Source organism: Chamaea fasciata, unplaced genomic scaffold (genome assembly GCF_029207755.1).
Source record: "Chamaea fasciata isolate MVZ Bird 193981 ecotype frontalis unplaced genomic scaffold, bChaFas1.0.hap1 SCAF_2, whole genome shotgun sequence".
NCBI lineage: Eukaryota > Metazoa > Chordata > Aves > Passeriformes > Sylviidae > Chamaea > Chamaea fasciata.
In genome coordinates, this window is record NW_027094087.1 from 82,995,169 (window position 1) to 83,019,536 (window position 24,368).

Below are 24,368 nucleotides of genomic sequence, written 5' to 3' on the forward strand. Positions count from 1 at the left end.
GCACATGTTGTCACTCACAGGCTTCAGCCAAGAGGAAGTCCGTGGTTAGTAGCAGCTTAAAAACCTTCAAAAAGCCAACAAGCTAGGACAAATGTCCTTGTTTTTGAAGTTACTTTGTCATCAGATGTTCCAACATGTGCAATACCACATGTTTCGCATACGGAACCAGACTTAGTACCTCACATTTTAGAAAGGACATGTTGAGAATAGTGGGAAGGAGAAGCTGGTCCAGGCAAGATGGTTGGTGCAGAAGGGACTTTTTGCAGTGTGGTTTTCCACAAAAGTGGAACAGAGATTGAGGACCTGCAAAAGGTCAAAAATGTCACAGAAATTCTGAGAGACTCAATGGAAATTTAGAGGATCTGAAGAAAGTGGAAAGTAAGACAAAAGCAGAGTAGACTTCTAATTTGGGGCTGATAAGCAGTTGGGTGGAAGCGGCTTCAGATGCAAAGCCACATTCAGAAGGTAGAAATTCAGCTTTTTGCAGGTACACCTGATGTCACTCTTGAGCATCTGGAAGGAAGACAAGGGAATGATGCAGGAAAACTGTAGCATTCTTAACTACCTCGGTCTTGTGTTCTCCTGATCATTACACTGGCACAAGTCCAGACCTCTGAGTTTCTCTGTGGGCTGATTTGAGAGAAGCCAGGTGTACAGTTACTGGTCACAGCCAGCATGCCTTCATGAGAGGAAAGTCCTGCTTATCAAACCTGATTTCCTTTTATGACAAAGTAACCCACCCAGGTGATCAAGGGCTTGGATTTCAGTAAAGCTTTTGATACTGTTTTTCACAGTATCCTTCTAGACAAAATGTCCAGCACACAGCTGGATAATCACATGTGTAAGCAACTGGCTCACAGGTCAGGCATAAAGGATTACAGTGAATACAGACATCAGACTGGTGACCTGTCACTAGTGGGGCTCCATAGGGCTCTATAATAGGTCTTGTGCTCTTACACATCTTCATAAAGGGCTTGGATGCAGGACTGGAAGGGATACTAAGCAGGTCTGCCAACAATTCAAAACTGGAAGGAGCTGTTGCCTCCCTCAAAGGCAAGGAGGCCCTGCAGAGAGACTTCAACAAATCAGAGGGCTGGGCAATCACCAACAGTATGAAGTTCAACAAAGGAAAGAGCCGGATTCTGCACTTGGGCAGAATGCATGGACAGACTGGGAAATGAGATCGGGAAAGCAGCACCATGGAAAGGAACATAGGGATTCTGATCAAGTTGAACATGAGTCACCAGTGTGCCCTGGCAGCCAGGATGGCCAACTCTGTCCTGGGGGGCATCAGGCACAGCATCACCAACCGGGAAAGGGAGGGGATTGTCCCGCTGTGCTCTGCACTGGGGCAACCTCACCTTGAATATTGTGTGCAGTTTTGGGTGCTGCAATATAACGAAGGAAACCCCCAAACTATTAGAGAGTGTCCAAAGGAGAGCAACAAAGATGGTGAAGGGCCTTGAGGAGGTGCTCTTTGAGGAGTGTCTGAGGGCATTTATTCTGTTCAGACCCCCTCATGAGGAAGTTGTAGACTGCAATGATGAGAAGAGGAGGGGCAGGGACAGATCTCTTCTCTGTGGTGAACAGTCACAGGACCTGAAGGAATGGCCTGAAGCTGTGCCAGGGGAGGTTTAATTTAGATATTAGAAAAAAGGTTCTTCACCCAGAGGGTGGCTGGGCACTGGAACAGGCTCCCCAGGGAAGCGGTCACAGCACCAAATCTAACAGTTTAGGAAGCATTTGGACTACACTCAGGCACATGATGGGACTCTTGGGGATGGTTTTGTGCAGGGCCAAGAGTTGGACTTCAATGATCCTTGAGGGTTCCTTCCAACACAGCATATTCTGTGACTGTACAGCTTCAGGTTTTGGTTAATACAACCACATAGCCACCATGCAACTCATACCACCCAGTGGCTCTGCAAAAGAGCAGGGGCAGCAGAAAGGCACCAGACTCCTCTGTACCCCTCAGGCTGAGGGAAGCTGTCAGTTGAGTTTTGGGGCCAACAGCATGTGTGGTGTTGGAAAGGAGGGGATGCATTGCTCCCTTCTCTCCCAGATTTCTCCAGTTATTCCTAAAAACGGTTAAAAGTTGTAAAGTTAGGCCTGCTGCTGCTCTCTGCTTCCTGACATAAGGGCTGGCTACAGAGGGTGAGATGAGGTGTTCAGATTAAGCCAAATTCAGCACTGCAGCCTGTGTTTGGGCTAAGAGATGCTTGATAGCCCAGTACAGCATCGCTGGACCAGCTGCAGCAGCCTGCTGGGTACCTAGCTAGGGGAGCTCTTCTATGCCCAAGAGAAACAGAGACTTTTATTTCTGCTTTTGACTTATTTAAAAATAAGGATATAACTAATACACTACACTGTAATTGTCAGAGTAGAGATTGTCTGTGTCTCACATTCCAAGAATGTGAGATCTGAATATTGAAATGGCAAAAAACAAAATTAAAGGAAGCAGGAAAGTTTGAGGTTTTTAAACTTAAAACATGGTTATGCTGCCAGTGGTCTTGTGAGCTCCTCTAACTTCCTCTAAGAAAGGAAGCTAATGCCATCACTGAAGATGATAGAAAATGCAACTAGGAAATATAATAAGAAAATGCAGGAGGTAGAAGGCAGAGCAAAGCAAGCTTATATATTTGTTGAGGTTCAAAAGGAAACTCAGAAGGAAGTCTGTTAGTATTTATAACAGTGTAAATTCAGATAAATCAGCAGCAATGAAAGAAAAAAGCATCTATTCTGTAATGCAACTCAATGCTAATGTAATTTGAGTTCTCCTAAATTCTGCCAAGGATGACTCTAATCTGAAAGCTTTAAACCTCTTTCCTGTAGAGTGGGCTCTGTTGTCCCATTAGCAAAAGGGCAGTTCTCTCACAGCCCAGAAACACCAATAGCCAGCACCTCCATCACAATGCCTGGCAATTAAAATTAGCCGCCACAGTAAAATTATTCCCATGGTAATGTGTTTGGGGTCTCACAGCTTTGAGTACAAGAACTGCCTCTAAACTAAAGTGTGTGGGAAATAATAGTTTTTAATGGCAGAAACTATGAATCTTTTTCTGCTTTCTCTCATTGTCACAGGCTTACTATTACTGAATTAGAGATGCTGATTACCAGCAAGCTTTCGCAACTCAACAAGTTAAGCCATTGTGTTGGCATAATTAGGGAACTAATTCTTTCACAGTTCACTCAAGCGAAGAAATGAACTAGAAAATTTAAGACCTATTTTTAATGGGGGATTTTTTTTTCCCTCCCAAAGTAGCCCCTCTGACAGCTATTGTTACAAAATACTTGCAATTCTCCTGTACTTTCCTAAGGCAACACTTTCATGCACAGAATATAGTTTTTGGACTAAGCATCTATGTGCCTTTTTATTCACTTCAGTCATATGTGCAAATCTGTACTGGCAAATGCAAATGAAAATGCTGAGTGCTCAATCACTGCACCTACTTTATAAATATGTCCCATCAAATTTTCTAAAGATAATTTTGCAAATTCAGAATTTTTGAATAATTTCTGCAAATTATTCCAATGAGATATGCCTGCATGGAAGAAAGACAAATTCCAGAATGTATAATTCACTTGAAAATTAATCTTGTATATGCTTGTGCCAGATCATTTAACTTTCATGAGGAAAATGTTAGCAGGCAAAAAGATACTGATTCTGGGAAATTCCTGGGTTCCTGGAACCTCTGGGAACCAGTTTAACTCCCTGCCTGTCATTTCTAGTTATTAATGAGGAAATCTTCTCTGGGCTTGTTCTGCTGTTAATTGGGGGTTTCCGACTGGAATGGTAGTCAGCAGTCCACAATTCCTTTTTTCAGCTGTCTACCGAGTGCAGCAGGTTTGAAAATTGGTGTTAGTCTCTTGCTTTGGGCCTTCACTACAAGCTTTGCAAAATTTGTCCAAAGCAATCATAGCACAACTACGCACCTGCAGCACACCATTTATTTTGTGAGGCAACCCTATGTCTGTATTCTTTAAACATGGGATGGAAACCATTTTGGTTTTACTGTAAACAAAGACCTTTCTTTCTTTCTGTAAAGAGACTGCTAAAGTTTTCTCTGGGCAGTTTTTGGTATGCAAATGTTAATTGTCAGGCTTTGTTACTTTAGCTACATAGACAATTTAACGCAGTTTCATGTTTTATATGAGTGTGAAAATTACCTCACAAAATTTACTAAAGCTTTAGCACAGAAATCATCTTGTCTTCAGTAGCTTCACTCTCATTATACCCATTAGAAAAATGAAGAGAAAGCACACAAGCCTAGCTCATGAAACAAGCTGGTGAACAGGAAAAAAAACACTGAGTAAAAGGTCATTACAGGATATAGAGCCTGATTTTCTAAGGAGAGATAACTGTTGTTCTAGCTGAACAACAGTTAAAAAAGTTACATGCAATTGCTGAGATGCTGCAAAAATATATTTCAACCATGCAGCTCAAAGAGAAAATACATCCTGAAAACTTCAGGCTGATCTCAGCACAGTTTCTGCAATACTCCTCAGCTTCTCTTTGAAGAATTGGGCTGACTATGGAAATGTTCTGGGAAAACCTGATCCTCTGTCCAGGCAGATTTCACACATTATTTATTAGCTGCTGGACTTTGTTGTATGCAGAAGAGCATGTAGGCATTGCTGGTGTTCAAATCAGGCTGCTCCAGCTTGCTGGCCATGAGGAGTGGCTGAGGCTGGAGCATGTATTTGAACTCCCTCTACCTCTGCTCTGTTTATGGGAGAATTTATTCTTGTTTCTTTTTGCTGTATTTCTTGTCAGTCGTAGTTGATTTTTCCTTTGTCCTTCCTTCACTGTCTTCAGTCCTCTTACCTATGGGCTTTTTTTATGGTTATACTCTGCTGGATGGTCCTGTCACTCAGCCTCCAAGGAAAAGCATTGATCCATTTGAAGCTGAAGCAGCTGCCCAGGCAGGAGCTACAGAGGATTGTTCACGTTTGTTTTGCTGTCATGGTGAAATGCCCCTACTTTACATCTTGTTTCGAGGAATAGTCATACTTTGTGGTTTTACTGGGTGGAGATTTTTATTTATGATTTCTCCTCCAACCTACCACTGGGAAATACCCCCTGAAAACATTGCAAGACTACTGGCAAAGCAGGAAGGAAGTTTTACTAAATTTTCTAATATTTTAAGTATTTCAAATTGTCGTCACAGCTGCCTCCATTTGAGTTCTGAGGAAGGTAAGTTACCTCAACCAAGGTAACTCTTACGGGGACCTTACCTGACTGATGGGTCCAGGCTGGGCTGAAATGGGATCCTTGACCATGGGAGGGTGGGGGACCCCTATGGGATTTGGCAGGGACAGTGGGTGCCCTCAGGGGCTCAGCATTTTGTAACTGACAATTCTGTGCACCTTTGGCTTTCATTTCTGCTGAGAGTCACTTTGCTGACACCCACCTATATCTGAGCTGAGCTGCTGCTGAAAGGGACCAGGCTTGCCCACTTGTACTCACTCAGAGTTGCTAAAAAACTACTAGTGTGTTATTGTTTGTATATCCCCTTGAAAACACAAACATGGCAAGGGTCTGTCTTCTCTGAGCCTCCTTAATGCACACACAGCTATTTTGCAAAGGGGGTGGGATGTCCTCTTGAGTACGGGGATTGAGTCAAATAATTTCACCATGAAGAGTCATGCCTTCTTCCAAACTTAGCCAAAGTAGGGAGCTAAACAGTTGCTTTACACTTTAGTTATTTGGGGGTTTTATCTACTTGGTCTTGGTGATGAGCTTCCAAACAGGTTTCACCCAATTTCATGGTCTATAGAATGACTTGAAATAGAGACATTTCTTAGTAGTGGTATGACCTTGTCTCTTGAGTAACTCAGCCATAGCAGACTTTCATCTGCAGAACACTGAGGACCTTCCTTGAGGCTCTGGTTTAAGTCATATCCTGAGGGACACCTCCTAAAAACACAGACTTGGTCAGGAGTACATGGCTGTCATCCAGCTCTCCTGGACCCTGACATTGTGACTTACTGATAGTTACTGAGGATATGAGTCAATTTAGCCATGCCTGGTACTTTGAAAAACTCTTTAAAGTCAGTTCCTTTATTCTTGATCCATTTTGTTTCTTGCTCTTATAGACCTGGGGTTTGTTTTTTCTTTTCAGTATGAACTGCCTTTATTCAAGAGTATCTTAGGCTTTGATGTATTGCTCCTTACAGTACCAACAAAAGGGTTTTGCAGGGAAATCTAAATCACCACTTTTCACAGTAGGTTGACTTTACTGACCTGAAGGGTTCAGATGAAGCTTAGGGATTTCTCAGTGCCATCCCTCTTCCTCTGGGGAATGCTGACAGTTGTTCTGCAAGGAAGTCAAATAGATCAGTTTGCTTAAATGTTTTGTCTAGGATCTACGATGTTCTGTGTCTATTTACTTCGTTAACTTACCTTTATCCTGTGGGAGTCCTAAAAAATTGAGTTTCTCTTTAAAAGGCTCCTGCAAAAACAATTAAAGTAATTTAAATTATCTCTGTTTGTGTTAAGAGACCTGTTTTTCCTTCCCTACATGGCCCAAATAAGAGCTTCCTGTGATCTGAGTTCCAGCCAGGCATGTTGTAGGATGGAGTTTTACTGCCTCAGCCACAATTCCTTCTGTCCAACAACATGTAAAAAGCATTTAATGTCTTTTCTGATTTAATTAGTGATGCCTCCAAATGTCTCCTGATGAAAGTAAAACTGATGTCAACACCAAAGTTGTGGCCTTGCTGAATGCTGTCTCAATTTCTGCTGCCATTGAATGGGAAGACTGTCAAGAAATTTAAAATAACTTAATGTGTTTAGTAATTATAGTGACAAATTCTCAAATGATGGATATGTGTCAGTCATCAGTACCCTCAGCAGTCAGTAGGTATCTTCTCAGCTGCAAAAATACATAGGTTTTCACTGTAATCCAAAACACCTTGAACAGTATTTATAGGAAATGAAAAGAAGAAAAGGATTGTAAAATTACAAATATGTTTATCTATTTCCATTTGGAAAAGAAAAAAAAACCAGTCCAAATGAAAGTGCACATGGCTAATATTGCAATCCTAGTTAATTTCCAAACAAACTGAACTGGTGTCTTTCTATTATCATTTTAAGATGCATATTTTTTAAGTTCAGGAATCAAAAAGAATTCATTTTCTCTGTGTCTCTTTGAACAATATAAGTTTTATAACAAACTGAACCACATTACTTAGAACCAGAAAGTGTATTCCCTGTCTGCACCTTGCAGTTCTCCTGCTTGTATTAACTCTGTCTGCTCTTTTCCCTTTCTGTGTCAGCCTGCATCAGTCCAGAAGGAACATCTTTGGAAGGATGTGCTTCTGGATCCAAAGTCTGGATGTAGCTGCAAGAGTCATAAGCTTAATAACAGGAAATGGCAGAAGTTTCATTTTGATAGAGTGGTATACTCATCTGTGTTACCTATTGACAGAAATGCAATTTTTTATGTATTTCTGATGTAAAAAGATGTATTTCATGGTTGAAATGCAATAAAATTAAATCAGTTACAGATCTCCCTTTAGCTTTTGTTATGCAGATGGGATTCTTCCTGTTGGTCTCACATTATTCTCACAGAGCCTTTATAATATGAACATGAGAAAAATAGTTTCTGTAGGTCTTGTAACAAACCTTAATTAAACAAGAGCAGGCAACAGTCTCAATTCTCTATGGTATTTTAGAGGCAAAGAGTTGTTCACAGATTCTCTTGATGAAAATATTTAGGATCTTGTTAAATCTGGGGAAAATTTTCACACCTACACTCTCCTGCCTTACTGACAGCTTCTTTTCCCTCCCCCAGTCATACAGCATTCAACTCTAAAAATCACTCAGTGCAGCTGGGGACCTCCCTGCACCTCTGGCTGGAGTGCTGCTGATACACTCTAAGCTTCTGCAGTCTTGGAACTTCTGGTGGCCAACACTGTTGCCATTCCAGCCATCCTGGACAAATGTAACATGGTTAGTTGGACATACTCAGACCAATTGCAGGAGCCCAGCTGATCAGCATATTCACAGCAAATTTGACATGTTTGAAAGAAGCTGAGACTTTGGGACTGATCTTTTTGGCTATGTCTTTTTGGCTGTTGATGTTGGCTGGCCTGTGTAATAGACATGGGCCTCTTAGACCTGGCATGTGCAAAGCTGTCAGTGCCCTTGTTGCAACGAAAAAAAGAACATGGCTATGGATGTCCCTTTGGCAATGATAATAAATGACTGAAAATGAAATGTGGGAAAAGCTGGGCTCACTGACTCTTTCCCCAGTGCCTGAGATTCTGGAAGGGCAGAGTCTGGCACTGCAGGCAATGAGCTCATCACATAAAATGATGTTTTCTCGCTGCTTCAAGGTGAACTACAGAGCATCTGGGAGGCTTAGATGTTGACATTGGGATGTTTTCCCACGATTTTCCATTTTGAGGAGTCTGGAAAGTCAGTCTCTCCTCAAATATCAGATGTCTCAGACTCACTCTATTATTTTTTAGGGGTTTTGCACAATCCAAACTGCCAGATTTACAGATCGATCAGGTAACAGAATTGTGGCAACTTGAATTTGAAGCAGAGCACTAAAAATGCAGTCATTTTTATGCAAGCAACTGAAAAAGCACTCAGAATTTTCAACATTTTGACTGCTGTTCTGATTTATTTCTTCAAAAAAGCAGCATGACACACAAACAAGTTCTTAATTTTTCAGCACAGCCTTATCACACTGAATGGTTTTAAAACCACATTGCCTTTGCTTTAGAAGTCACTACAGAAATTACTGTTAGGAAAAAAAAACTTCTAACACCACAAAGCTTGCTGCTCAAACATCAATTCATTGAAAACTTACAACAAAGAGCTAATGATTTATTTAATCAACTCTTCCTTTCTTTAGATGTCCTTAAAATCAGAGGACTACACATGCTCAGAGTAGCATAGCACACTGGGGTAACCTTCCTGTTCAAAATTGGGTCATTTATCACCTGACTCATTTCTGAAATCTGGATAGAGGAAAACTACACGAAACCTTACCAAAAGGAAACAAAATCACAGGTAAACCTATTCCTAGGATAGCTTTTCTCTTGACATGAGCCTGTGCCTCAGCAGCTGCAGGTGACATACCACCATCCTGCAGTGGTATTCACTAGCCCACAGCTTTTTACAGCTGGTGCAGGCTGATTGTCATTGGGATTTTGTACCTGAGGGAAGTCTGACTTGGCCATGTAGCTTATAAGTCCACATAGGGGTTTAAGGGTGTTATGTTTAAGAGAATTATGAAATTAAAATCCCACTGCTCAATTTGAAAAATCCCCTGTGCCAGCAGGTTTCTAATTTGTCCAGGCACTTCGGTAGAAAACATCTGCTGGAAGTAGCTGGCATGGTTGAAGGAGGGTATCAGAGAAGACTGCAAAATGCCACCCGCTACAGCACGGTAGTCTTTTTCATATTTAAAAATACATGAATATGCCAGTGCCTCTCATTGCTATTCTGATATGTCCCTATATTTAAGTGAGTTTCAGCTATGAAATGCAAATGATGACAACGATTTTCTGGTTATTTAAGTGCCAGAGGCTTTGCAGTGGTATTTCTGGCCCTGGTGCCTGTAGTATTTCTAATATTCTATCATTCTGTTATTTCTAATTGAGACCTGAGCGTGGTCACAATGTGTGCCTGATTCTCTTGTCCTCAGTGCTATGCACAGCATTTGTAATATTGCAGATGGTCTCATCCTGCACAAGGCTGAGCCCTCCCACCTCTCTGTTTCTGCTGAAAGTGAAACATGGTCCTGCCATGCCATAAGAATTTAAATTATATTCTGTTGTATTGAGCTTTATATCAATCTACTTTAGTTACTTTTATTTTAAGTGCAGTGGTGTAGTCATACAGCTATGCAACCTTATGAAAAAAATAAAAGTAGGCCCCATTTAAGAGAATAAAAGCTTGGAATGCTGGCTTTGTTAATTAATTGAAGCTCATTGTGAGGAATACTTAGGATTTAAATGTCCTAATATAAAGTGCTAATTTAAAGGATGGTAAGTGACATCCACATAGCAGATAGTGTGTTGTTACAGATAAGGCATGAAGGTAGGTTTTGGGCTATATGGATGCCATTGCCTTTTCTTTTATACTGAATTACTGCATGGCTCGGGATCAATTTGAGCCTCTCAGCATTCTTGACTGGGAATATTACTGCAATGAGTGAAATACAGACAAATACATAGCTCTTCGCAAGAATTGAAAACACTATTATCATTAAAAGGACACAACACAAATATCCAGGTTTCAGGGTAAATTGGAAATTCAGTGCTCCTTTAGCCACACCATCTGCTCAGGCCTACAGGCAGAGCAGACTGGTGTAGTATCTAGAGATAAAACAATTTGTATCACAGGGGAATAAAAGTATCTCTGCAGTGAACGTATTAAGCTGCTTTTTTTTTGCATTCTAATCTGTTAATCATGCACAGGGCTTAAGTATAGCTCGAGGCTGGCCAGACCTTGAATGATTTAACTTTGTGCTATTTATTGAACTGGATTTAATTTGAAGATATGTTGTTACCCACTGCTCAGCAGTTCTTAAAAAAAATGAATGTCCATAATGAGATTTCTGCCATGAATCAGGGATTGTGTGTTTAAAATGGGTCACAGGGGCTGGTCTTTCCAGGCTCCTGCCACAGCAGCTGCCCTTATAACAGTCATGCAGGTTAACCTTTGCAGGATTCACTTGAGGGGCAGATTTGAGGGCACTCCTTTTAAAGCAGCACCTACCACCCTTGTGGTTTTTTTTTTTCATTTTTCATCTGCTTAAAGCAACTGCAGCCAGCAGAGAAAGCAGAGAATAAAAATTAAAAGAGAGAGTCGTGTTTGGAGGTGAGGGCATGGAGTAGTAAATTTAAACTAGGCCACTGAAGATGGAAGCTGGTAGCTCTGCCAGACCAGGACTGAGTCCACAGAAATTTCTGATAAGAAGGGGTAGGTCCCAATTTCAGAAGCTGAAAAGAGTTAAATGTGGTCTAGCATTTGTAATGTTTTTTTGGCTGAGCATTTGTAACTGCTGATGGCATCACAGCAAATCTGAGAGGAAAAGAAACAATCAAATGTTTACATATGCTTTGGGATGAGATGAAAAACCAGCAAAATAATGGAGACTATTAAAGTGTGCTGAAAAGAAGTATCTATTAATTTAAAATTTTTTGCTTTTCTAGTTTCTGGAGGGCTGTGAGCTCCTCCAGCAATGCTTTTACCAGAAAAGCATTACTTGATGATTTTCTCCCCACTGTGTATTTGTGTGAATGACTTTACAGTTGAATGCATCAAATGCCAGAAAATTCACTGGCCAGGCCTGGAGATGCTGTGCTAGTTCAAGGTAGAGTCAGATAGACTGGAGGCATTGCAATATCTGGGACAAAGTGATTTCAAAGTGTTTGGTGTCCACACCACATCCTTGCTGATGTAGTGCACAGGAGTTATGTTTATAAGATTTACTCCTAGTTTGCATCAATTGTTCTGTGACATCTGCTGCTGTTCCTTAACTCATCTCATACATGGGACTTGGAGGTGCTGACCAGCAGCAAAGCCTGTCTGCTCCTTCAGGACAGCAAGTGTTGACAGTTGTGAGCATGGCACGTTCCTTTGGCTAGGAAGATGAGGAAATACTTCTGTAAGGAACTAAAAAACTAAGCAGCACTATACTAAAATATTAAATACACCTGTTAGATCATCTCCTTCCTTGCCACATAAGCCAGTTTGCTTCATTTAGCACAGTAAAAGACACAGGTATTACCTTTCAGGATTACCTGATTTCAAACTGGATAGCAAAGTGAGGAATTAGATCCCTCATGAACTAACTGTATCAGGAAAGTAATAAAGAGGTTGAATATAAAATTGCCAATGACAACCTAATGCATTTTTTTTTCTCTATCTGTTTCGGAGTTACACAAGGAATAGTTTCAGCAGCCACCAAGAATTCTGACATTTAGTTTTTCTTTCTTCTCCTCTCTTCTCCTTAATTTTCTCCTTGTCATGATCCTGGCTTGCTTAACAAAATGTATTTGTCTAGTAAGTGTACATTTTTGATATTGTCACTGTACACCCAAGTATTTTCCTTGGATTTATTAATAAAATCCTCAAGGCTGAAAATGCTGAAAAGAGAAAGGTGACATAAAGTAAAATAAACATTTTCTTCTGAGCAGCAACTGGTCCAACACAGGTGCCATGGAAGTCTACCTGTCCAAGCTACCTGCTATTACTCAGTAATGTTTTGGGCAAGTGAGAAAGGTTACTTCTGTTTCTTGTTTCGGTTTTTGGTTGGATTTGGTGGGGTTTTTTGGGGTTTTTTTGGGGGGTTTTTTTGTTTGTTTTGTTTTGGTTTGGTTTTTTTAATGTTTGTTTGTGGTTTGGGGGGGGTGTTTTGTTTTGTTTTTGTTTTGGGGTGGGTTTTTTTGGGGGGTTATTTGGGTTTTCTTTCCCAAATTCATTAAAAGTATGGAGGAATTTTTAAGGGGTTTTTTGCAGGGGCGAATTATGGCCATTACAGGTCAAGATGCTCCTGGAGGGCATAGACAATTGCATTAAAACACAAATCTAAAGAATACTGAAAAACAAATCCTGTGATGATTACAAAATGTATTATGTTTTGTCAGTAATGCAATCAGCCTATGGGCAGTTGGATGCTGTATCTGACAACAGTTGCAGAGGATCATTTTCTTTTCCTCACACCTCCATATTTCTTCACACCCCACCAGCCCACTTTAATCTCAGACTCATAAATGGCTTGGAGATGATTATACTTACTCCTCTGAGTTTATCTATTTCCGGAAACTAGTGGCAGAATGAGGCTTTCAGGCACATAAGGTGATCTTTTCCTAGTTAGTTACTTCTTTGGACATCACAGTCTCCTCAAAAAATTCCATTTTTGTTGCCTTTTTCCTATGGCAGCTGCACATTTATTCCCTCCAGTCTGAGGCACTTTATATTCCTCAGTGGCTTGGACATCAGTTCAGCACATGTTTCTCTGTCCACAAGGGATAAAAACCATTATTTCGTAGTTGGTTAAGTCTCAGAATATAAAAAGTTGTATATTTGGTTCCCAAGAGTCACAGTTTCAGTGGATCTCTTCTTAAAAATAGCAAATGGTACACAGCTCAATATCTTAACAAAATTAAGGCTGGCAGTAACAAGACAGACAATTCAATAAGTTTTCTTTTGCTCTTTTGACAATCACTTAATGATCCTCTGCACATACTTGTCTTGGTTTAGGAAGACAGGTATCTGCTAGGTAAAATTACAATCAGAGGCTCTTTGGCAAAGATTTGGGAAATAGGAATAGCAGTTCTTTACTAGTATGTAATACAAAGCAAACAAACACAAAAAAACTCCCCCCCCCACCAAACAACTACAGCATTAATGACAAACGACAACAGTACCAAGAACCTTGAGGGCTTTGTTTCACAAAACCCAGGGCAGTTTGGTTTCGGTGTCCCTGCAGGATCCTCAGAGCACCAAGCTGGAACAGTGGAAAAGTCCCGGGCTGGTAGCTGGGATGGCAGGGTGTCCCGGCAGGCAGGGGCAGGATGTCCCAGCAGCGCAGGGGGTGCAGGGTCACGCTGCAGCAAGAGGAGCAGCGCTGAAGAAACCGAAGGCGAGGCAGAAAAAAGCGGCCCAGCTTCCGCGAGTGGCAGAGAAAAACTCAGGATTCAGGTCGAACCGGTGATAGTAGATTTCCCAGGACTGGATCCCTTTGGCCACAGTGAAACTCCTCCAGCCAGCAACAGCCGTTCTCCGCTCGGCGTGCCTTGCGGCGGCTGAGCTCCTCGAGGAGCGGCAGACACGCGTCTCCCCGAACGCCGGAAGCAGAAAAGCACGCAGCTGCCTCAAGCTTTGTCTTTTACCTGCGTTATCTCCCCCTTCCACCTTTTGTCCACCTCTTTGTTTCGGTTAAGTACTCTCCAGTATCCAACACTTGGTCTCCTTGGTAACTTGTGGGGAAAAAATTCTTTAGAGAAAAAAAAGGAACAAACCTAACCCCCAACAATACTCTATTGTCAAAATTTGCATTTTTTCACCCAGATTACTAAATTAAGGGATAATATCACTGACCCCTCATGCCCATCCTGCTTTTATTTAAAATGCTGTGAAAAACTGGACTCATAGCTAGTTTGGGTGACTGAGGGGCAGCTGCCTTGGCTGCTCCAATTTTACTTGTTGGCACTTGGCCTGAACTTCACAGAATGGTTGAGGCTGGAATGGACCTCTGTAAGTCTTTTGGCCCAACACTCACTTGACCTTCTGACTTGTTTTTGTGCATCTATGTAGGAAACATTTGCAGCTCAGCTCATCACCCTGTCTACCCTCCTCAGTCACTGGAGAGAGAGTGGCAATCTCAAGGTGCACTTTGTTTGCACAAGTACCGGGTTTCAAATGGGAGGAGTCATGCCCAGAAACATCTGTTGCTCTCAGTTGACCTCAGAGAGAGCCCAATGCCAAAACCGATATCTGCACTGGGAATGTCAGAGCAGATTTATTCTCTCTCGTCTTTGTTTTTACCTTTTAAATTCTCCTGACACAGCTTTTTGAACCCTTTGTGTTCAGCTTACTGCTGAACTAGAACTTTCACCCATGAAGATGAGGTTGAATCTGCATTGCCCTATCTGAACTAGTTCACATTTTATAAATGTTTCGAAATTCCAGCTAAGTGGTGATGGCAGACTTTGGCAATGCATCTTCAGATCTGGTGCTTTCTTACTAGGAGTCCTTAATGAAATCAAAAAGGCTTCTGTGTATTGTCCATATTTGTCAGAGAGGACAATTACAGCCCAAGAAATCTCTTGGTGGGTAAAGTGGAAATGGCATACTATCACACTTTAGGTATGTCCACTCCTGCTTACACTCAGGCATACCTTCAGTAATTTACTTGCCTCTTTCAGCCAAGTTATTTTTTTCTGACTTATGAGAGACAGAGTCCAGTGCTTCTTCCTTTTTCACCACCCTTTAAATAAAAGCAATGTGTTTCTATTTGTATTACCTTGAAATAACTTAATTTGCTAAATACACTGAGCAATATCCCCATCCCAGACATAGCTTGTGCACTTAACCTGAGTAATTGCTTTCTGGCAGCCTTCTCTAAGAATCTGGTCTCTCTTTGCCAAAGAGAGAGCGTATTTCCTGTTCATGTAAGGAAGTTACCAGTATTTTTAACTAAAAGTGTCCTACAGGGTTCATACCCTTAGGCTGAAGGAGGCAAGATCCTCTTCCTGCCTCCAGGCAGGCTCTCTCTGATTCCTGCCCACAAGCAGATCAGATTCAAAATATGAGAGGTGCATGTCCCAGCCTGTGCACTGTGAGCTGGGCTGCTGCTGGTTTATGCTGGAAACCCACTTCCAGCAAAGCAAAGCACTACCTGGCCTCTCCGTGCTTTTTCCACCCTCTTCTGTTGTTGGAGTATCAACTGCATGGTGTTTTGTATGCAAGAATTCAATTTCTGCATTTGTTTAAATGACCAACTTGAGCTTGTTCCATAAGAATTTCTTTCAAGTACCTGAATATCTGCCTGCCCTCGTGTATCAGGTCATCATATTTCACAGTGCTGAACTTCCTTACCTTAGTTCTAGGATTCTCAGAAGGTGCCCCAATTTATTGCCATCTGCTTCTTGGTCAACAACTTCATTGCACTGTTGACTGAATTTCTTGCTCTGTGTTATAGTTTTTCTATTTCCATTTCTTTTTCACCTTTTTTTTTTGTTTTCATTGACATTTCATGTTTTATTTAGCCAGTATTAAGCTGGCTTCTCTCCTAGCCTGACTTGCTTAGAAGGCATCACTTCTGTCATAGCTTCTCCTTGCACAACTTCCTTTCAGAAGGTAGCAGGAGAGTCTAATTTAAGCATGTGTGGCTTAATGCCTAGGTGCAATCTAGTGGATGTTTGTTATATTGCTCTGCTTTGAAGTCAGGCCACCTGAACTATTGCCAGATTCTGCTGAAAGTATTTATCAAGCCAGGTGACAGGTGCCAGATGACCGGATGAAAAGCAAAATAAATTAAGAAACTAGAAAGTAGATACAGAAAACAAACAAAAGAAACAGAGCAACCACAAACTTTACTGGCTATCTGTGTTTAAGGAGATTCCCAAGGTCCTCTCCTTGTTTTGTTCAGCCAGGAGCTGCCAGGACACGTCTGCAGCTGGCTGGAGTCAGGAGCTGATTCCCTTGACAGGCGTGTGCTCTGGCATTATCATCCCCTGAGCTACAACCTGCTGTTTACAGCAAAGCTTGTCCAATGAATTTCTTTGGCACACTGGCGATTCAGCTGAATATAAACACACTTCTGGAGACATCCTGTATCCCACGGTCATGACACTTCAGTTCTAAACACAGACCTAATTTATGACCGCCCAATTTGTGAAACACTGTCTCAGCATTAGCTTGTGATTTGCCACTGTGCTTTGGATGGTCCAGGCTGGCCACCTGGCCTGCCCCCTGTTAGTATCAACTTACCAATAGAGGGGTCAATTACCTTGTGCAAATGTCTCCCTTTTGACAAAGAGGCTGAACAGGACCTGAATTTACGAGAATCTAGCACATAAATTATCAATATTGCAGGCCTCAACAGCTACTTATTTCACAGCAGTGTCAATGAGAACAAGGAATAGAGCTTGTAACTGGCTTTAGACAATGAGTAATTACCGTAAATTGGGGATTGTTACCACTACAGCTTGCAGGGTCTCTTTTTTGCTGACAGGAAGATGACAAGTTTGAAGGGGCTTGTGAATTTGAAAGTGATAAAATGAGGTGCTCTTCCTTAAAAGGATCAGAGCTCCGTCTTAGTGTTATAAAGAAGAACTAATTAATTTACCAATTAAACTACCCAGGTGTGCCAGCCTCAGAAGGAAATTCATGCATATACAACCAGGCAGGGCAGGAATGGCTTGTCTTCAGACAAGTTAAGTACTTGTGGGACCCACAGGAGTAGAAGTTACTAAAGGATACCTGATCATAAGAACAACATACAATATACTCTGGAACCCACAACCCTTCTACAGCTCTTCTGCTGCTTGTGGCAGTGAAAAATGAGTTTCAAAACTGTCAGGACACAATGATAGCAAATGATGGCAATTCCAGCCAGATTAAAATCTTTCTCTGAAACCTTACAGAACTAAGCATTTTCTCCCTCAAAGCCTTTAACTCTCACAACTTTTTCCACCCATAAGCATGCTGAGATTATGAGGATTTTTATTATATAAAAATAATTATAGCTAGGAACTTGCATAAAAAAACAGCAGAAAAAAATAGAGAATAACTTGACAGAAGCTCATCCATATCCAACTCCTTTTCTGTGTTTTCCAGATGGCATCCATATTATCACTTGTTATGGAAGTCATATCGATGATGTCCTAAATCTGTCTTTCAATTGTGTTGCTGTGCTTGATGCTGATGTGGGCTTGTCCTAGATAGAATTCTTGATATTGTAAGAAGAGTCTTCTCTGAGGATTTCCTAGGATCATTTACTTTGGAATAAATCAGTCTTTCTTTATAGATACCCTAGCAGTTTTCCATGTCCCATCACCAAAAAAGTATGAAGCCTGAACTGAAAGCATATATTTCTGAGAGAGACGATCTTAATTTATGAAAGTAATTTGTTGCTTAGACATTCATTGCTCATTGATTGCACTTACATAGATAAGTGAAAGTATTTTTTTCTTGCTGTTCCTGTAATGCTATGCATTCAGGTGTTTTGGAATGCACCTAGCAATATGTTTTGATTTCTTTTCTTGAAGTACATTTTTTTTTTTCACACTGAGTAATATTTTCAACAGATCAGGGCATTCATAATAATCAAGATAATCCCAAAGAATCCATCTGCTCACAACAGTCACCCTCTTCATGGCTGGCAGGGCAGAAACAATACTGCAGTTAGGGTGAGGTGCATCACACTTCTAATTCTGGAAAAGTTAGCACCAGCAGCTGCAATGCTCTGTGAGTACAACCTGTGCCCAAGCTAGTAAGGCCTACCAGCACCTAAACTGCACACAGAGCTCACTACCTTAGTCCATATGGAGGCAGTTCATAAGTGGAAGGGATCATGAAATCATGCATGCCATCTCTATGAAGAAGGACTTCAGTGTTGTATTTCTGGGCTCCCTACAGCCCTGTGCTCCTCAGTGCAGCTGGAGTTATGTGTAGAAACCTGTTTGAAATATTTGATGGGTTCCTGTCATTCACTTGGGTTCAGAGTCGTGGCAAAGTGTCTGTGTTGTCTCTGGACTTTGATTCCCAGAGCAATGTAGCTGCATTCCTGTCTGGTACCAACTTGTACGTCCTTGTTCCTGCAGAACTCTTCTGTGTCAGACCAGGAGAAAGTGGCAAGCAGACCACGGACCTTGCAGCCACTCCTGGTGGCCTGCTTAGCTGCTCTTTACAGAGCTCAGGACATTTTTAAGAAACTGCTTCTCTTCATTTGTTTTGCTTTTATGAAGCTTGCTTCAGATTTCTTTCTTCTGCTGCTTCCTGTTAAGCTGCTTTGGTCTTGCTTTTATTCTCCCAGCTTTATCAGTAGTTCTCTCATGTTTTTACATATTTTCATTTTCACAGCTGCTGTTATGAAACTGAAGCAGCCCTTCAGATGCTGAAACACTGAGTGTTTCTATCTTATATGCTGAAATATTGAGTGTTTCTTTCTTTTACTGGTGGGCTACTGAAGAGGTGTCTATTGGCCCTCTCTATTCCAGTGAGTTTCCACTGACATGGCAGCGCGGTGACTATGTTTGGCAGCCAGTAGGGCATGTACATTTGCCAGTAATTGTTAGATTTTCCTCAAGTGTCTTTTTGCAGCGCACTCTGGAGAGTTTCAAGGCATTTTATGTATCTGTAAGTAGAGCTCCATGAACCAACAATGTATTCATTCACACAGCAACATCTGACTTAATCATTCACCATTTTGATTAGACTCAGAACCAGTCCAAACGTGCCCAAGATTTTAACATCATTGTTATTTTACATTAGAACTGCTACCTAAGCACTATATGTCATCCCTAAAGACCTCAAGGAACACATGCTGTAGCAAGCTATAACAAGAACCATACTTTTACTACTTTTAAAATAAGTTTTAATTTCTGTATGCTTGCTTTCTACTTTTCTGGTGTAAAAATAAACTCTAGTAGTTCTTACACTGAGTGGTTTTCCCTGCATCAATTCTTCTTCTGTTTCCAACAGCACTGAGACAGCCCTGCCAGATTTCTGTCACAAAAATTTTGGAAGTTGATGACAGTAATTTTTGATATATAATTTGCTCAAACTGGGCCACCTGCTAACACTAATTTTAAAGATATTAAAATTTCTCTATTTTACCAGAAGTGTTGCCAGTTTCTCTCATTGTTCGATTCAATTTTCATTACTGGTGTGATCTATAAGACTTTTTAGGGCCCTGTTTTCTTCTGTATTTTGCAAGAGGCCATTGCATTCTCCAGATTAAGTTGACCTCTTGCTGAGGCCACCTTGGCTTCCAATAGCTTTTTCCTCAGTGAGACATGTTTTATTCAATAGGACATCCTCTGAACATAGAGCTGGTTGGGTGCAGATGAAAATATAATCCTCTCTAGCCCCAGAGCTACCTGGAGTTTATCTCTTGGGAATGATACGCTAAAAACCATTAGTTTCATTTCCCAAATCCTCCCTCATTGATTGTGTCTTTTTTGGGAATGCTGTAAGATGGGAATGCATGGTGGGCAAATTCTGGACACATAACTCCAGTCTCATAACTCTCATGGGAAAATGTTTAAGTAATGAATAAACATTCATCCCCTGCTGTTCCCCAAACTACATACTTTATATACTTTATAATCAGTCACAGATCAGCTGGACTGTGCTGGGTTTAGCTGGGACAGAGTTAATTTGCTTCAGAGCAGACAGCTTGGGACTGTGTTTTGGAATTGTACAGGAAACAGTGCTGATTACACAGGGATGTTTTCCTTATCTCCGAGCAGTGCTTACCCAGAGCCAAGGCCTTTTCTGCCTCTCATCCCACCCCATCAGTGAGGAGTTATGAGGGTGCAAAAGGAGTTGGGAGGGGACACCAGGACAGCTGACCCTAAGTGACCACAGGGATATCCCATATCATATGGAGACATGCTCAGCATATAAAGCTGGAGGAAGAAGAAGAACACGAAGTTGTTTGGAGTGACAGGGCTTGTTATCCCAAATCACTGTTATGTGTGATGGAGCCCAGCTTTCCTGGAGATGGCCGAACACCTGCCTGATGATGGGAAACAGTGAATTAATTCTTTGTATTACTTTGCTTGTGTGTGTGGCTTTTGCTCTCCCTAATAAGCTCTGTGCATCCCAACCTACACATTTTCTCACTTTTACACTTCCAATTCTCTCCTCCATCCCACCAGGTGAAAGTGAGCAAGCAGCTAAGTGGGGCTAAGCTGCTGGGTAGAATTAAACCAGGACATAGATGAAGATTCCTAGTTCCCTGATAATCTAGAAAAATGGGCTAGTAAAACCTTAATAATTTATAGATTTTATCTTAATTTAGTATCTCCAGAGGGATGTATTTGCTAAATTCAGCAAAAGGCACAAGGCAGCTGTACTGTAAGGCATAAAGCAAATGCTAATTAGTCTGTAAAACTGCAGTCATGATCTAATGCAAATACTGCTTTTTCTGTAGTGATGTGCTACCTGCACAAGTTGTGTGACTGAACTGCAAGCAGGCATCAATTTCATCCCCACTCTGGCAAAAGGTTTGGGCAATATCTGAGTGTGGGATTTGATGCAGATTATTTGATTTTAAAAGGAGAACTCAGGAAGGATCTCAGTCTTCAGCACTGTTCTTTGTATCAGAAACAAAGCTCAGAATTCCGCTTTCTTGAACATACAAAGAATCAGAAAAATTGACAATTTTCGTCACCAAGCTCCTTCTCAACAAGCACCCAACAAATATCTCTTCTCAGGGTTGTATTGTTAAGTCTGTTTAGACTGTTCTGAGGTCTGTCTACCTCTTTCATCACCTGGACTATCTCTCATCCTTCCAAATGTCACTGGATCAAAACAGTTCTTAGACACCCATGGTAATTCCTGAGAAACTTCTGAGCATTTGTCATTTTTCTTCCTTTTAGGCAGATATATTTACCAGAGGTAGAAAGCTGCCTTAATCCCTGCTGCCAGCACAGGTAAAGGAACTTGCAATTTTCTTGCAATTATCTCAAATGAAAAATGAAGGATTCTTTCAATTATTTCAACTTGTTTTCACAGAATCACAGGATATATTGAGCTGGAAAGGACCCACAAGGACCATCAAGTCCAACTCCTGGCCCTGTACAGAACCATCTCCAACAGTCACACCATGTGCCTGAGAGTGTTATCAAAATGCTTCTTTGGACTCTGTCAGGCTGGTGCTGTGACCACTGCCCTGGGGATTTGTTCCAGTGCCCAACCACCCTCCAGGTGAAGAACGTTTTTCTAATATCCAGCCTTAAGCTCCCTTGACACAATTTCAGGCCATCCCCTTGGGTCCTGTCACTGGGCACTTCTAATCGTATTAAATTACCAGGTTTCCAACAAGTTAGCCTATTATATAGCAATTACATCACTTGCTCTATGGTCATTAGAAATTTGCAGCTCAAGGACAAGCTAAATTAATCTCTTGTACTTCACTTCTTCTTCTTCTTTTTTTTTTTATGTCATCCCTACAGTTTTATGTTTCTATGTCTGCATATCAGTGCAGCTGACAAAACCAAGCAACCATACCACTACACAAGTCATAACATTTCTGCAAATAGGAATAGAATAACAACACACTTCCAGTATGATCTGTCATGGGTGGAAACTTAAGCCAGTGCAATTATAATGAAAGGAAAAATCAAGACAGTTCTAGAAGAGCAACTTTTTTTTAGTTAGAAAGGGAACAATGAAAGAAGAAAGCATCCACTCTTTCTCTGGTTTTGGAAAAAGAATAAAGCAGTGTATGGTAAAACTGGTAAAACTGTCAAGGGGAGTTAAATGGGTGGGGAAAATGAAGAAATCAGAATCAGTATATAAATGACTGTGACAAGCTCCACAAACTGAAACACTTGCTATCATTTGTAGAGGTCAAACTTGCTTCCCACAAGAGATTAAAAGAACCATTCCCCAGCCTAATTTATAAACAGGTAAGAAAACCTGGGACCAGGGCAACTCCACTCTCCTTTTGCAACAATTTTACTGAAGGAAAATGTACTATATCCAATTAAAAAGTCAGAGTAAAGCATCATCATTTCAGCAAAGAGGTGAAGATCCAGTTTCACTAAGCTACAGCCTGACATTTGAAGTGTAACTATTTAGTAACACTAGAGACCATAGAATATCTTGAGTTGGAAGGCACCCATAAGAATCATCAAAATCCAACTGTTGGCCCTGCACAGGACAGCCCCAGGAAGCAAATCATGTATCTGAGGGCATTGTCCAGTCGCTTCTTGAACTCTGGCAGAGATTTCAATAATAAGAACAATTTGCTGTTCAGGGGGAGATAGTGATAGTTGGGATACAACAGGATTTCTATGTCCTGTGACTGGGTCTTCCATGATACCAAACACAAGATTTTACAGCTACACCTACTGCCCTGATGAGATGGGTCACGTAAACCTGAGCTGAACCTTATACCAAATCTTTATCAGTCTCGCACAAAAATGTTTTGGATTTGCAATTAATAATACTCTGAACCGAGGCCCTGAAATGTCTATTTAAACACACATCCAACTAACAGGAAGTGCAAACCACCATAAAGTGCAGACAACATTAGTGTCAGCATCTTTTAAAATCTGTCCTACATTCAGTTGTGAAACTCCATCAGATGAAGAATTAAGAAGCTAGAGTGCATTTCAAAGATACTGTAGTAGAAAGTTATCAGATGCCCTCCTTCCTGTTAAGGATAAAGATCACGTACACCATTTTCCTGTTGCTTTTCAGAGGCAATTTTGTGCGAGTTTGAATGTAAACGACGAGCTACAGCCTCCTCTGGTATTCAGTCACTTGGATTGATTTTTGCATGACCATAAATGTGTGACCGTTTTTGCATGACCATGATGTGCAGCTCAGCACATCAGTCTCATATATCCTAAAGGTGGTGTTGGAGTGAAGCCACAACAGTGTTTGGTAGCCCTCCCTCCACAGCTAATTAATAAATGACTGTTTCTACAGATCTACTGAAAAACTACAACCCCCATCCTTAAAATCTTAAGTACTTCTTCAAACATAGAGTTTTAAATATACTGTCCATCTGTTCTGTGGAACTCACCCAAAGCTTTGTTGGTTACAGAAATGGGAACAGTGATGCATGAAGCATGAATTCCTGTGGCTGGCTTGTTGAACGATCTCCTGCAGCCTGATGTGTTTCAGCTCATGCATTCCTTCACCTACCTTAGAATGCTGCTTAGCAAATAGGCTCATCACTTGGGATTGAAAAGCAGAGGAGAGGTTGCCTGCTCAGAGCAATTTCTCTAAAGGACACAACTCACCAAAAGGTTTGCATTGTAATTCCTCCTCCAACATGTCACTAGGCACAGGTGACATTGCAATGTGACATTACAAAAAGAGACACATGTCCCAAATATAATCTAATCCTATGAGAAGGGAAGATTTTACTTGAAATACTTCTAACTCATAGCAGTGTGATGTGGAAGGACTGTTGGGTGGGAAGAGACAGTTACCACATGAAAATAAAGGAACAGCAAAGTAAACTATTAAGCTTCCTAGTATTAAACCTTTCTTAAAAACCTAGTTTAAATTTGATTCTAGAGCAGGTCATCATGCCTTCTCCCTTCCCAGTGCTCCCTCCCCCAGCTGAAATCAAATACCAAACCTTGCTACTGTAAATTGGTAAAACAAAAATAGAAATGAGGCTTGTCATGAGGGAAAAAAGGAGAAGATTTGTAGCATTAAAGCCTTTTATGACTGAGGCAGCGCAGATGTTATACATTTGCCCCAGCCCTGGTATCCTGTTTTGAAAACCAGCAACAGATTTCTGATTCACCAGTCACAAAGGGTGTGCTTTCATTGCCTGCAGGCTTTCCACTGCCTGGGAGTGTGCTTCTTCCCTCACTTCTTGACACCTCCAAAGGAATGGATCAGAGTTAAAACTCCTAGCAAAACAGAAACAAGACTATTCTTAACTTATTCCCTGTTTCATTTTACCATGCTGCTGCACAGACAGCACAGCTGAGGGTGTAGTGAGAGGGGAAATGGACTTGTACAAGACAGTTGGGAAGCAGGAAACCTTTCAGACATTGCTGTCAATAAAGTCCATGTTTCACGATACTCAGCTTGTGACAAGGCAGCTGCTATAAAATATCACTATTTCCTTTGTGATGGGGTGCTGAAATAGGTGGCTGCCACAATCCTCTCACCACACAGGGCACAGGTGACACAC

General features: G+C 41.2%; 1 long non-coding RNA gene across 1 annotated transcript; it reads left to right on the forward strand.

Annotated features, from left to right (window-relative positions):
- Nucleotides 1-4,831: 4,831 nt before the first annotated feature.
- Nucleotides 4,832-21,318, forward strand: LOC136286045 (uncharacterized). The gene is made up of 3 exons (XR_010719706.1): nt 4,832-5,194; nt 21,082-21,135; nt 21,218-21,318. It is a non-coding gene; the product is annotated as an uncharacterized lncRNA (long non-coding RNA).
- The last annotated feature ends 3,050 nt before the right edge of the window (nt 21,319-24,368 follow it).